Source organism: Camelus ferus, chromosome 18, assembly GCF_009834535.1.
Source record: "Camelus ferus isolate YT-003-E chromosome 18, BCGSAC_Cfer_1.0, whole genome shotgun sequence".
Classification (NCBI taxonomy): domain Eukaryota; kingdom Metazoa; phylum Chordata; class Mammalia; order Artiodactyla; family Camelidae; genus Camelus; species Camelus ferus.
In genome coordinates, this window is record NC_045713.1 from 36,497,031 (window position 1) to 36,512,845 (window position 15,815).

At 46.1% G+C, this 15,815-nt stretch overlaps 1 long non-coding RNA gene across 2 annotated transcripts; it reads right to left on the minus strand.

The window, feature by feature from the left end:
• Positions 1 to 237: 237 nt before the first annotated feature.
• LOC116657626 lies at positions 238 to 10,930 on the minus strand. Of its 2 annotated transcripts, none has more exons than XR_004312819.1 (3): positions 10,671 to 10,930; positions 5,289 to 9,194; positions 238 to 1,293 (listed from the first exon to the last, which is right to left on the minus strand). It is a non-coding gene; the product is annotated as an uncharacterized LOC116657626 (long non-coding RNA). The 2 variants fall into 2 exon arrangements; XR_004312820.1 differs by lacking the exon at positions 238 to 1,293 and adding an exon at positions 3,648 to 3,694.
• Positions 10,931 to 15,815: the final 4,885 nt, after the last annotated feature.

The following is a 15,815-nucleotide window of genomic DNA, read 5'->3' on the forward strand; positions in this document are numbered from 1 at the left end:
GGCAAGCATGGAAGTGGGGACCTCGGTGTTTCCCTTCAAGCAGTTTTGTAGTTCTTCGACTTTAGAGCTGGGGAGGATATTGAGTACTGCAGCTCTGTCCTTTTTTTCTAGCTTTGTATTTGTCCAGGTCCCTCCCTCCCCAAAATTTTATTATGAACATTTTCAGACATACAAAGAAGTTGAAAGAATTGTTCAGTGAACGCCCATTTCCTCACCACCTAGATCGTACAGTGACCATTTTGCTGTATTTGCTTTATTACATAACCATTCAGCCACGCCTCTACCCCTCCATCAGTACATCTTAGTCTGCGATGTATTTCTAAGTAAGTTGCACACATTCGTGCACGCCCCCTCCCGAATACTTCTGTGTGCTTGTCATGAGCCACAGAGTTTAGTATGTGTTTCTATCTGAGGGTCAGTGGGGGTAAAATGTATAGTGAAATGCTGAACTCTTCAGTGTACCATCTGATAGGTTCTGACAAATGCAACAAAAACGATCAAGACACAGAACATCGCCGTCACCCCCAGAATGTTCTCTCTGCCTCTTCCCAGTCCACCCCTGCCCCGTCCCCACTCTAGAGGTTACCCACTGGTCTGAATTTTTTCATCGCAGATTAGTTTAACCTCTTCTAGACCTTCATGAAAATAGGATCATGAAGTACGTGCTCTTTGGTGCGAGGCCTCTTTCACTCGGCTTTTGAGATTCATCCACGTCATCGTGTGTATCAGTAGTTCCTTCCTTTTAATCGCTAAGTATGCGTGAACCAGTCTGTGTATCCATTCATGATGGACAGATAATTGGGCTGTTCCCCTATGATGAATAAAGCTGCTAGGAACATTCTAGTACACGTCTTCTTGAGAACAGAAGCTGTCATTTTGGAGGGTAAATACCAAAGAATGGAATCACTGGATGACAGGATAGGTGTATGTTTAGTTTTATAAGAAACTTCCACATCTTTTTCCAGAGTGGACGTATCATGTATGGGAGTTCCAGTAGCTCCCTTCCTTGGCAATAGTTGGCATGGTTGGTCTTTAGCCATACAGTAAATCTCCTTGCAGTTTTCTTTTGCATTTCCTTGATGACTAATGATGAGGTACTTACTGGCCATTTGTATATATTCCTCTGTGCCTCTTCAGTTCTCTTACCTATATTTTGTCAAGTTGTAAGTCTATTATCAAATTGTAGATGTTCTTGTGTATTCTGGACATTAGTCCTTTGTCAGATGGTTGTTTTGTAGACGTTTAATTCAAGTCTATGGCCTTCTTGTTTCTTTTTTTTTTCCTGTAGTTTTACTGAAATACAGTTGACACGTAACATTGAGTAAGCTTATGGTTTACACCGTGTTGATCTGATAACACACACACATTGCAAAATGATCGCCACCACTGCCATCACATCACATAGTCACCATTTCTTGTTTTGTGGTGAGAACATTAGGGATCCACTCTCTCTCAACAACTTGGTTTGTTTGTTTTTTAAATGAATGATAATTGACTTACAGTATTATATTAATTTCAGGTGTACAACATAGTGATTCAATGTTTTTATACATCACAAAGTGATCACCATGCTAAATCTTGTTACTACCTGTCACCATACAAAGTTATTGCAATATTATTAACCATATTCTCCATGTTGAATATTATATCCCTGTGACTTTATTTTGTAACTGGAAGTTTAATACCTCTTATTCTCCCTCACCTATTTCACTCATCCCCCTACCCCACAATAACTTGTTTTCTTAACAGTATATTTTGCTGGGCAGAAGTTTTTAATTTTAATAAAGTCTATCTTATCAATTTTTTCCTAAGAAATATCTAAGTTGTAAAGATACTCTCTTATGTTTCTTCTAGAAGCTTTGTAGTTCTAGTGTTTATGTTTAAGTCTTGCTATCCATCTTGAATACATTTTTTTGTATACGGTGTGAGACAGGAGTTGAGGTCCCCTAACTGATGTAAATATCCAGTTCTTCCAGCACAATTTGTGAAGAAGATTGCTTTAGTGCCTTGCTCAAAAAGCTATCTTAATAAGATTAACATGCAGAAATCAGTTGCATTTCTTTACACTAACAATGAAATACCAAAATATCAGAAAAGGAATGTAAAAAAAAAAAATCCCTTTTAAAATCACATCAAAAAAAAAACCAAAACCCCAAAACTTACCACTAAACCTGACAAAGAAGGTGAAAGACTTCTACGCAGAGAAATACAAAACAATGATTAAGGAAATTAAAGAAATGGGTTGGAAGAATCAATATTGTTAAAATGGCCATACTACCCAAAGCAATCCAATCTACAGATTTAATGTGATCCCTATCAAATTACCCAGGACATTTTTCACAGAACTAGAACAAATAATGCTAAAATTTATATGAAATCTCAAAAGACCCAGAGTTGCCAAATCAATACTGAAGAAAAAGAATGAAGCTGGAGGAATAACACTCCCAGACTTCAGACAATACTACAGAACTACAGTAATCAAAACAGTGTGATCTGGGCACAGAAACAGACGTGTATCAATAGAACAGAATAGAGAGCCCAGAAATAAGCCCACACACTTACAGTCAATCTTTGACAAAGAAGACAAGAATATACAATGGAGAAAAGACAGTCCCTTTAGCAAGTGGTGTTGGGAAAACTGGGCAGCCATGTATTAATCATAGAACACTTCCTCACACCATACACGAAAATAAACTCAAAATGGCTTAAAGATTTAAACATAAGGCAAGACACTATGAACCTCCTAGAAGAAAAAATATGCAAAGTATTTTCCAGCATAAATCTTAGTGATGTTCTCTGAAGGCAGTCTACCCAGGCAATAGAAATAAAAGCAAAAATTAACAAATGGGACCTAGTTAAACTTATAGGCTTTTGCACAGCAAAGGGAATGATAAACAAAACAAAATGACAACCTACAGAATGGGAGAAAATATTTACAAATGCTGCAACTGACAAGGGCTTAATTTTCAGAATATATGAAGAGCTCATACAACTTAATAACAAAAAACAAACAACCCAGTCCAAAAATGGGCAGAAGAACTAAACAAGCAAGGCTCCAATGAAGATATACAAATGGCCAATAGGCACATCAAAAAATGCTCAGTATCACTAATTATCAGAGAAGTGCAAATCAAAACTACAATGAAGTATCACCTCACACCAGTCAGAATGGCCACCATTCAAAAGTCCATGGATGATAAATGCTGGAGAGGGTGTGGAAAAAAGGGAACCCTCCTACACTGTTGGTAGGAATGTAGTTTGGTATAACCGTTAGGGAAAATAGTACGGAGATTCCTCAAAAAAACTAAAAATAGATGTAATGTATGATCCAGCAATCTCACTCCTGGGCATATATCCAGAGGGAATGCTAATTCAAAAAGATACATGCACCCCAGTGTTCATTGCAACACTATTTACAATAGCCAAGATATGGAAGCAATCTAAATGTCCATTGACAGACAACTGGATAGAGAAGTTGTGGTATATATATATATATATATATATATATATATATATACACACACACACACACACACACACACACACACACACACAGTGGAATACTACTCAGCCATTAAAAAGGAATAAAATAATGCCATTTGCAGCAACATGGATGGACCTGGAGATTGTCATTCCAAGTGAAGTAAGCCAGAAAGAAAGAAAAATACCATATGATATCACTCACATGTGGAACCTAAAAAAAAAAAAAGACACAAATGAACTTATTTACAAAACAGAAACAGACTCAGAGACATAGAAAACAACCTTATGGTTACCAGAGGGGAAAGAGGGTGGGAAGGGATAAATTGGGAGTTTGAGATTTGCAAATACTAACTACTATATGTAAAATAGATAAACAGCAAGGTCCTACTGTATAGCACAGGGGACCGTATTCAATATCTTGTAGTATCCTATAATGGAAAAGAATATGAAAAGGAATATAAGTATGTATATGTATGACTGAAGCATTATGCTGTACACCAGAAATTGACACGACATTGTAAACTTACTATACTTCAATTAAGTAAATATAAAAATGGGGGAAAAAAGTCTATCCACTTAATAACAAACATGGGTCTTGAGTGTGTGTTTTAAAAGCATGCTGTTATTACTGCCAAACACTAGCACAGAGAGGGTCTCACTGTTCCTGCATGTACAGCTCCTACTTGGACGATTTTGCAGCCCTTCTCTGGACATGGAGAGGAAAATGCTTGGACCCTTGGTTCCTTCTGAAGCCAGGCCGCTCTCTCCTGACCTGGGAAACTAGTGCATGTTAAATATAGTTCCATCTTTTTGAATGCTTTTTTTTTTTTTAATCTCATGACTTAAGTTTCATGACTTCAACTGAAATCTTTTTTTTCCCCAAATGATTCATGGAGGAAATCTCTGCATCCGATTTTGTCGAGGAGGGGAAATAGAATACCCAAAGGCCAGTTCGTGTTTCTCCTATGAGGTGAGAGCCACACTCTCCTCCATGTAGTCTGGTTGCAGCTAAAAGCAGCTCACGTTGTCCTCAGCCGCTTGCCCATTTCTGCCTCAGCCTCCTGCTTTTTCCAGGCCTGTCCTGAATCTGAACTTGAGAAAGCTCTTTGGTGGGGCTGGGCCTGGTGAAATTGTCCACCAACTGGGTGATGTTTTGAAAATGAAAATGTTTTAGATAAGATCATCCTATCGAAAAAGAACAGACAACAAAAAAGACGGCCCCCCCCTTTTTCTTTCTTTTTTTGGGAGTGGAAGGATGGACTTTAATCCATATTTCATAAGAAAAGGGATTGAATCTCCATGCCTATTTTTCTTAAGTGAGGACATAGGGAAATAGGGGTCTAGAAAGCTTAAGAGCAAAGCACCTTGCCTGGTGTGCAAATTTGTGGACTTATGCAGAGCCCTAAGGGGAGGGAAGCCTTATGCGCCCCTGCCCAACTCATGTGACTTGTCCATGGAAAATCCTGCTGTCGCTCTGAGACCACTCGGAGAACTAGTGACCAACCTGCCTTCTGACGCTTGCCTCCTCCAGCTCTAGGATGGGAGGGGCCAGCACCCTCACTTGGTCACCGTGGCAGGTGCTCCAAGCCCAGAGGGTGGAATCTCCGTTACTGGCAGCGGCCAGACCACCAGAAACACTTGGCTGACAGTGGTCCTCTACCACGTTCTAGCTGGTGATGAGGGTAAAACCTCTTTGCGTATCTCCCCTCTGTGCACTGCCGTCTGGTTAGCGGGTCTCTTATAACCAATACCCAGAATCTGGTAATTCAGAGTTGCTCATTTTAGTCCGGAAGGACTATGCTTACCTGACAGTTTGTCCTCCCTTTGTTGAATGGAGTAAAACTTAAATAGCATCTCGGAACGCCGTGCCTTCAAGTTACCTTTACAAATGATCATGACTCAGAAGCTTGGGCTTCTGCCCACATTTGGAGGCTAGGTCTAAGTCGGGGAAAAAATGGAGTGTCCTCTGGGTGTCTGGGTTGTTTTTACAAAGCCCCGGAATTCTCCATTGTCCAGGTGACTTCATCTTCCGCCGGCTGTGCGTGAATCACCAGGCACTTGGCGTCCCGGTGGATGGGCTGATAGGAGCACCCCACCTTACGGAGCCTCAGAGCCCTCATTGTCTCCCTTTTCCATCCTCTCATCCCCACGCAGGCTCCTGAAGAGTTTCCATTAATAACAGGCGTTGAGGAAACCACACATTAGAGGCAGCGTGCTCCGGTGCACGGCGGCTGCTCTCCCGGATCCGGGATCCGGGATCACGCTGGCTGCCGCTCGCCAGCTGTGCGAGCCCGAGGACGCTGGCTGAGTTCCCGGTGAGTCAGGAAGGACCCCCGCCCCGCCCCTCGCCGCCAGCGCCCGGGTCCCTGGGAGCGAAGACAGGGAGAGAGCGCTCACCAAGGCCCTCCCCGCTCCCTACCACTGTTCGCTTTCACTAGGGAAAAACAAGCCTCTACCCCGCATCCCCTTGCTTTTATCTTGTTTTCTTTTTTTTTCTTTTTTTTTTAAATAATTCTTTTCCTCCCGTGCTCTACCACTGAGCTCTACCCTCCACCCCCAGGAGTCTCCTCTTGAAGACATATACCCCTGCTCTCTAGAACTTCCCACTTTAAACTCCCCCTCCAGTATTCCACCCTTGCTCTTCGAGAGTAGTTTCTTCTCTAGGGCACTGTGTGTTTTTTCTGTAATTGATAACAGGAGTGGACTTCACGACTCTGCGAAGCGTAGGTACTCTGACCCCTACTTGAAGATAAAACTGAGGCTCAGGTGACCTAGAGATGAGGTCAGTGGCGAAGCTGGAATTCAAACCCCAGGAAGTCTGACTGTGACGCCCACGTGCCTCACCACCACCCGATGCCGCCGCACGTGCGCAGGAAGCACGTGGCCTGGAGAGAAGACGAGGAGACGACAGCTGAAGCGCCAAGGGAGTCAGGTGGCCGGAATCCCTCCGCATCCGCGAGTCTCATCTCCCGTCCTGTATGCATCTGGGGGTCGGTGCCCTGGGTCGGGGCCGGACTTTCTCTCTGCACTCTCCGGACGTCCATCCGGGGTGCCAGGAGCGGAGTTCTGCACACACCTGCACCCTCCTCTTTCTCAAGGCCATGGCAATCATAAAGGTTTGTCCACGTCTCAAACTGTTTCTTAAGCGACAGCTTCCCAGAAAGGGGATGACAGCATCAGGGAGCAGAAACCTCTTAAGGCTCTCGCTCTGTATGGCCAAATTGCTTTCCAGTTTACCTTCCTGCCAAAGGACTACCAATCCTGAGTAGGCGCGGCGTCCAGAACGCCCTACCCGTGAGCCAGCTAATCATGTCCTTCCCAGAGGAGGCCATGCCGAGGCCCAGAGCCAGGATGAGAGAGACACGCCCAGCTCTTTGAAGCTCCTCGTTCCTAGCAGGGAACGTTCCCATCAGCATCACCTGAGAACTTGCTAGAAAGGCAAACGCCCGGGCCTCGCCCCAGTGGTACTGAGTCAGAAACTCCGGGGGTGGGGCCCAGCAGTCTGGAAAGGAGCCCTCCAGGTGTTTCTGGTGCTGGCCCAGGTCTGGGAACCATGGGGCCTGAGGAAGCTGCCTTGGCTGCAAGGGAAATGCACACACTTGCTAATAAACCTGTGCCTGCTCAGGGCAGATCCCAGTGCAAGGTCACTTCCATCTCTAGTTCATGGTAAGTGTTGGCACCTCATAGCTCATTCATATCTTTACTCTGGATAATTGGGACCATGTGGAAAATGTCACTCTTGCTTTCATGTGAAGGGTCTGGGTCTCGGAGACACTTGTTATTTCAGACTCAGAGGTTTATTATGTGCCAGGCACATTATTATTATCCCCTTTGTTCCCTCGGGTGGGGAAAGGAAAGCTTAGAGCAGTTTAGAAACATCCTAAGGTCACACAGCTAGTAAGTGGCAGCACTGAAATTGGAACCCACTCTGTCTGCCAAAGGCTGGGCTCTGAGCGGCCACACTCTGAGGGAAGGAGTGGGGATGCTTACATAATGTGGGAGGTTTTCAAACGATGGAGTTTGTAGCTGTTGTTCTGGAAGCTTCCGAAGCTGGATCTCGAGTGGATCGGAAAGTGGCTTTCCCCTGCACCTTCTCACCTCTGACCCCGACCAACCAAAGTGGGTCTTGGGCGTGCGTAGCCCTTCCCTGGTTGCCATTTCCTAGTACACAAGTGTGGTGAACTCTTCCTCTCCCTTGACTTGCTTTAACTTGACCCATAGGAATTGCTTCTGGAGTGTTCAGACTCCAGGCATCCCCTGCAAGGTAAGTGTCTCCATTGCGTGTCACTTGTCCATGACACTTACTGTAATGAGTTCTCAAACCCTGTCTCAGATGGGTGGGTACAGCTCAGTGGTAGAGCACATGCACGAGGTCCTGGGCTCAATCCCCAGTACCTCCGTTAAAATTTTTTTTAATTTTAAAATTTATTTATAATAATATTTTAAATAAATTTATTTTATTAAAAATAAAATTCAAATCCTGTCTCAAAGGACAGGTGGTGGCCAGAAGGACTTGGAAGGGCCGGGATCTGAGGGGACATGGACACTGAGGGTGGCCCTGTGGGGTTCCTCTGCTCCACCACCTCACTCAGGGGTGAGCCTACACTTCGGGGTTCACACTGGCACTCTGGCTGGCTCCCCTGATGCTTCTTGGCTCAGCTTCTGGGCTGAGGAGGCGGGTGTGCCAGCGGCTAGAGCAGACCAGGCAGGCCAGGCTCCTCACTCGCCGAAGGAATCCCCTGCAGAGGCTTGCAGCGGAACAGGAGAGCCTCCAAATATTCCCTTTTGGGGCTGCGGAAAGGGAAGCCAAACGAAATGCGAAGAGGTGTCTGAAAGCCCAGAGGAAACCAGGAGGCCTTTCCAGAAGTTCTATTTGTGGCAAGAAACCTTGGCATGGGGCAGCCGGCTCCATGGCAAAAATAGACCAGGGTGCCGAGAAACGGCTCCATTCTGGAGGCAAGTGTCCCTCTGCAGAGGAAGAGCACTTGCGCCAGAGTTGGGGGTGCCCTGCCCCTCTCTGCTGCTTCCGTCTGGACCCCAGCACCAGAAAGAGAGAGAGAGAAAAGCTAAACACTTTGAAATGAACTGTTGGGTATCACTGTGCCATTCCTGTCATAAATATGGCCCCTGGAAACAGAGCGACAAGAAGATTTCATACAAACGCCTGGCAACCAAATGGGGCCACAGTCCATCCTCGTGTTGGCCAGGACCGACTCCCCATCACTATGTTCTTTCTGTCCTTTGCCTCCAAATGGGTGAGATGGCTGAGCAAAGGGCACAACGTGTAGCAGCAGGAGGGAGCGTGGCTGGACAGAAAGTGTAGACCTTGAAGGGATCCAAGACAGGACCCTAAGAAAGGTCAGCCTGGAGGCTCTTCTTTACACCAGGCTGACAGCCTAATGTGGGGTTAAAATGCCACCGTGAAAGAAGCAAATGAGATAGGACAGACTCCCGAGGTCCCTCCTGACTCTGGAGGTCCACCACTGCCATCTGTCCATTTGGGGGCTCATGGGGCTCCTCTCTTGGGCACAAGCTTCCACGTTCATAGGAGGGCTGCCCTTGCCTGTCCGCGGCAGTGACAGAACAGCACATACTAGCTGTAGATGTCTATCAGCTTCCTGACATCACGGTGGAACCAAGCCTGAAGGCTCTCTGGGTGGTCGTGAGTAACTCCATCGCATTTTCCTGGACTGCTGGCCACGTTAACGCTGCTAAGAACAGACACAAATATGTAGGGTCACCAATAGATTTGCACTCCTTGGAAAAGGGTGCTTTATTTTATGGCCCAAGCAAAGGGGCTTATACCCTGTATCTCCTTGGCTAGGACTGGGGTACATCAATCAAATCGGCTCACCCCTCCTCTCGCAGAAGATGGATAGGGCACCTCCCTCCCTTTCCCTCTTTTCAGCCAAGAACTGTCAACATCCAGCTGTGGCTTTGCACTCGGCTGCCACTCAGCCTGTTGGAGTTGAAAGGTCAAATGTCATCTGGAATTAGCAGCCTGGCTTACCAGCAGCTCTTCTGTCTTCACAGAACACGAGGGCAGCTGTCAGAGGGCTTAGGCAGGGACTAGAGAGGGAATTCCCTCTCTGCCAGTGGAGGAAAGTGCACCCATCCTGGAGGGAAAATGGCGAGATCTGCCCCCAGGAACTTTATAGCTGGTGGTTAAGCTCCCCATGCAAATAAAGCAGGTAGGAGAGTGAGGAAGGTTGTCAGGAAGATAGAAAGCAGGGCAGAGTGTGGTGAGGGGGAGGAAGCCCCACGCCAGGCCCTGGGGGCCCAGTGCATTGAAAGACCATCCATGAGCTGGATTCGGGAAGGCATTTGGTTTTGCAAGTATGAGCAGAAAAACCATTATCCACGTATTTCGAATGCTGGGCTGAGTCAAAATGGGTTGCTTTTTTCTGGAAGCATCCCATTTCTTTGAGCTGAACTTCTCCAGTCATGTCATTCTAGTAGGGGCCACCATACACACAGCCCACCGTCCTCTGCAGGATGTTGGCATGCAACCCAGGCCCAGCCAATGAGAGTGCCTCATTTTCCTGGGCTGGCCCAATCACTTCCTGGGCAGATGGAGTCTCAGGGAAGTCTCATGCCTGTTCCAGACACTGTGCTAGAAGCAAGTGATCTGGGGTTGCTGGTTGCTGGTTGCTGGTTGCCGGTTGCCACTCTCCAATCCACGTTGAGAACCCACTTGCAATAGTAGAGAAGGACGACCCAGTTTGAGAGAGCACCTGGACGGCAGCACTGGGATCCTGGATCCGTTTGTACCCGGTTGCTAGATCTACCCCATCGTTTCCAGGTAAGAAAATCAGTAAATTATCACCCATCTGTTGCTTATCTTGGGCTGAGTAGCATTTCTGTGACTTGCCACCATCAAAGCCCTGGTGCACTTTCTATTACAGGGAATGTTTGGGTACAAGAAGGGCCCTGCAGTCTCTGAAAAGAGTGTGCTAGTATGTAATAATTGCAGACTTACATGAAGAGTAAAACAGAAATGTTTAGGTTAACTTGAGAAAGTCAAGTCTTTCCAGCCCCTTGAGAAGCACTCATTGACCTAGGACTAATTGATAGGCTAATAAGGAATCCTTCCTCTCCATTCATCCAGGGAGGTTCATTCACGGGGGTTAGTATTGGTTTGCAGGTAGATCAGGGTGAGTGAATGAAAGGAAAAGAAATTTCCTTACCCATGAAAAGGCCACCCAGATGTTGAGTTGACGAGCATCACTTCACCACCAGCAGAGCCGGTTTCTCTGGCAGGTCCTGGGGTTTGAAATGGTGTTCCCTGGCTAGGGAATGACCCATCTCTGCCAGAACCTTCCCTCCTACTCTACTGGGGGTCTGATTAGGATCTCCTCCAGAAGGAGGTGGCCTTGTGCCTGTGGTCGTTTCAGTCTGTGTGCCCCGGAGCCTGGGGCAGTCTGCCTTCACACACAGACCGTCTGTTACCCAGCCTTTTCGCTCTTTCAGTCCAACCTTCCCTATCACTTATTCTGAAATTGGGACCGTTTCCCAAACCAACAACTGCCCAGTCCACAGTGTTCTTTGCTGAGTGTCCCCACAGGAGAGACGGGAACACGGTGAATAAAAACAGCAATCTTTGCTCCCTGCCCTAGTACCAGGACTGTTTTGCCAGGCTGCTATTACATTCCATTCCTGTCTTCTGTTTGATTTCACATGATGTAAATTGTCTAGAAGATGGGCAGGAACTCTAGATGATCTCTTTCTAGAAGCATTGGAAGAAGGATGTTTTGTAATGAAACAAATTGGAAGTCAAGCCCAGACTTAAGCACTTACTTGCTTTTGACTTTGGATGAGTTCCATGTACTGCTGAACCTCAGCTTTCTGCTCTGTACTATGGGGATAATAATACTGCAGTGTTTAAGACTGGGTTGAGCTGTGAGTGACAGAGCTCTGAATTTGGTGGCTCAAAACACTCATGTAAAAGACACCTGTGGATGGTGGTTGCCAAGGGCTGAGGGAGGGGGAGAATGGGGAGTTATGTTTTAATAGGTATGGTTTCAGATTTATAAGATAAAACGAGTTATGGGGATGGATGGTGGTGATGGCTGCACAACAATGTGAATTGTACTTATTACTGCTGAGCTGTACCCTTAAATTGGCTAAGATGGTAAATTTTATGTTATGTTATTTTAACTCAGAAAATAAAATTATTAAAAAAAATTTTTGAGATGTATTAACCACCCCTCCCCCACCCCCCTAAAATACAAGACTCTCAAGGCAGGTAGTTAGGGCTGGTTGATTCAGTCCATGAAATCATCACAGACCCAGGCTCCTTCAGTTTTTCTGCTCTAGCTTCCATTCCAAAGGTCACCTCATAGTCCAAAATAGCTGCTAGAGCGCCAGCCATTATGTTCCACACTATGAGAAAGAAGAACTACATTCTGACTCCCTTTTTAGGAACCTTCCCAGAAGTCTATCATGGAACTTCTGCTTATATTTCATTGGCTAGAATTTAGTCACATGGCCATTTCTGGCTTCAAGGGAGTCTAGGAAAGGTGGTTGTGGTAGGAAGCCTGGAATCCTTGCCTCCTGGTATTCACACTCTTGTGTAATTCCCTCCCCTTGAGTGTGGCCCCATCTTGGTAACTTTTTTTTAACCAATAGAATATGAGAAAAGTGATTGGATTAGGTCACAAAGAGATGGTGACTTTGATCTTGGGTGCCGTCTCTTGCTCTCTTGCTCTGAGGAAAGCCAGCCACCATGTTGTGAGCTGTCATGTAGAGAGACCCATGTAGCAAGGAACTGATGTCTCTGGCCAAAAGCTAGTGAGGACTGGAGGCCCTCAGTCCTACAGCCTCATGGGTGAGCTTGGAAGACCATCCTCCTCTAGTTGAGCCTTCAGATGACTACATCCCCAGTGGACATCTTGACTTTATCTCTTGAGAGACATGATCCAGAAGACCCACAAAACTGACCCACAGAAACTGCAAGATAATAGTTTGTTATTTTCAGCTAAGCGTTGGGGTTATTTGTTACCCAGCAGTAAATAACTAATACAGTTTTCCAGGTTTCTGTGAGTAAGAAGGAAAAGAAAGATGGAATTGGGAGGCAACCAACAGTCCCTGTCATGTGTACCTACCTCACAGGATTCTTGTGAGGATGAACTGAAGTAAGTGTACAAAGTGTCCACCTCCAATCTGCCAGCACCCAGGAAGTGCCTGAGGAGAGGCAAGTAGTGAAGGGCCACTATCCAGAGTCTGCTTCCAAGGCTTCTCACCAAACTCTTCCAGAAGACGCAGCTGTGCTGTGTCTAATATGTGCTTGCCCTTGCCTCCCTCTCTTATGGTTCAGACCCCCTCCCCAAATCCAACCAGTAGAATGATTACTCCTGCAAAACAGAAGATCCCCAAGCCAGCTAGTAGGCTCACAGAACAGTAAGATGTTAGAGGAAAAGGGGCTGAGAGCCCCTTGAATCCAGTCCCCCCAGTTATATTGTGAACCAGACACTTGCTCAAGATCACCCAGCCTCAAGGTAGAGGTGAGAGCTGGACACCCCCCTAGAAAGATGCCTGAAGTCTCTGCTCCACCTTCTTTCTACACTGATATGGGCTGAAGCAGAACCTCGGGTCTGAAGCATTTAGAGAGTTTTCCTGTAAAATGATAGCACTAGTTCAACTGAATTTTCTCTTCCCAAGAGGAGATGAGGTTAGGTGGGTGGGACAGGAAATGGTTTTGAGTGAATGAGTGTCATGTTTCTATCTGGTTTTCCTTTAGGCAATTGAAGATGATTCCTCTTGTCTGTCTAGAGAGACCTGAAGTCCATGCAGTGCCCCCAAGAGTCTGTCCCTCATGGATGTTACCGGGAGAAAAACCTAGAGAGTGTTCCCCTGGGTCCCACGGTAATGTGTGCATCTAACTGAGGCAAGAATTATCTTCCCCTTCATGTGATCACCCTTCTCCCAGAACAGAGGGATTTTGTCAGCCTGGAACAATGTGTACTCCTGAGTCATTTCATGTATCATGAAATCCCAATTTTTCAGAATGGGTTGAGACCAAGGTTTTCAGTGAAACTGTCCTGGGGGTAAAAATTGACACTAAGTCCCAAGACTTTTTTTCCCTTGATCTCCGTCCATCATGATGGAAGATAAAATGTACCAGTATTCTTGCCCCTGATTTTTTATTAGTGAACTAGGATATACAAGAACTTAATAAAATATTCACAAAAGGCTTAACTACATTATTAAAAACCTTCTTTACCAGTCCCTTTTCTCTTAGGCAGAGTGAGGTTCACAGCCTTGGAATGGGGCGGGGTGGGTGGTGAGGAGAGTTGAAGCCCTGCCCCTTTGTCTCTCAATCCCCGCCCACAGCCCCATCCCCACTTCACTGCTATTTAAAGCCTCACCTAGCCTTGCTCTCTGCTCACATCCTATCAGAGAAAGGCAGCGTTTGGACCTGTTGTCATCGTGGGTCTGAGTTGCCTGTGCCCTGGTGCTGGTGCTTTGAATTTCGTAAAAGCAACAATTTCTTTAAAATCAGTGAGTGTGAGGGGAGATGGGTGTATACGTGGGCTATTATTATTCTTTAATGCCGGGTTAACATGCTTCTGTAAGTTTGAAAAATGGACTCTGATAAGTTTCCAGCGTGAAGTTGCAGATGCTTAGCAGGGTCCTGCTTGGGGAACCCAACCAGTGTCAAATCTGTGTGAGCAGAGACTGGTCACTAAGGTCCCTGTGCGTGCCAAATTTGAAAAGTGACCCAGACCGAGACAGCATGGAGAGGCCCAGCACTCTGCATTTAGAAAGTGGATGCAACAAAATGATGCACAGAAGAGTCTGAACGCCCTCTCTTGTTGGGAGGGAGAGTAGACGGAGCTGTGTGTGTGTGTGTGTGTGCACATGCGTCCACATAGGGGGGCTTTGGGTGGGAGAAGAATTAGAAGGAAATTAATACTTTTATTCTGACAAGGAGGAGGAGCATTTATTAAGCAGTCGGGAGCAGGGTTTGTGTCCGGCTCAAGATATTGCGATGGGTAATTAATAGCCCTTTAGCTGAGCAACAGAGTTTGGACTGGTATATGCGTGATTGTTTTTCTTTAAGCCTGCCCCCATTATACTCTCTATTAGGAATCTGATATGCTTGAAAGATAAGTGAGTTGGCTGTTTGCTCACAATGGGCCTCTGTCAGTTAGTGTCACCCACAGGAAACGTTACCATTTGGGTTTTTGTGACCCCTGGCATCAATATTTAGCTGGTGGCAACTCCCTGGCACTCACCTCTTCAGACCTTAGTGGGTGGCCTTGGAACCCCCGAGCTAAAACTGCATGCACAGAGGTCACTGGTCAAAGCGTGTCACTGTGGGGAGCCAGCTCATGCCAGGATTCATGGGAGGGGATATACTCTCGGCACATCGCTCTGTGTTTTCCTGTCTCTCAGTCCCACTGGCGATCCTGTGTTTGCAGGCAACCATGAATATTGTCCTTTCTTATGTCTTCAGAATACGAGTCAGCCTCAACTGCAGGGTAGCTGGCGCCTGGATGGATGGCTACCTTGGGCTGGACAGGGCAATCCAGATTGAGGAGAACATGGTAGGCTCACCCTGGCTCATGGGGTGGGTCACAGGATTCGCCCCATGAAGCTGGAGGGAAAACCTGGACCCTGAAGAGCTTTCTAAGGGAAGGCACAGCTTGCGGACTGCAGGAGGAAGTGGGTAGCCACTGCACATGGTTACTAAAAGCAATGACACTCAGGAAAGGAGTAATTACAAGAGCAGGCTGCTTGGTCACTAAGTCAGTGGCCCAAGGAGAGAGTTTAGTGCCATACCTGAGGACTCACCAATACATCTTTACGTTTTCCTCCTTACACATGTAGAGGAAAACTTGTTGAATTTTCTTTTTTTTTTTTTTTTGTCATATGCTCAGCACTCTGTGAGATTTTTGGTTCCAGCAGGACATGCTGGTGTTTTAGCAAACAAGGACTTCTCACCTGATGCTTGTATAGCGCTAGACGGAATCATAACAGCGATAATAAGGGTGGGCACTCAGGCAGCCGTGCTGTGAGCTGAGATTGTTCTAAGTGCTTAGCGTGTGTTTAAGAGCTGACTCCTGGCTGAGAACAGGCAGCCGGGAGGGGCCAGAGGCTGGGCGGGGAGGAGCCAGCCGGCCTTTCTAGGAGGCTCCCCTAGTATTAGTTAGACAAATGACTTTTACTTCACAAACCTGATTTTTGAAAATGTCACAATCCTTAAACGTGTTTTTATTTAAAAAATCTTCCAGTTTTATTGAGTTATAATTGACATATAACATTGTGTAAGTTTGATTCATATTTATACATTGACATATAACATTGTGTAAGTGTACAACGTGTTGATT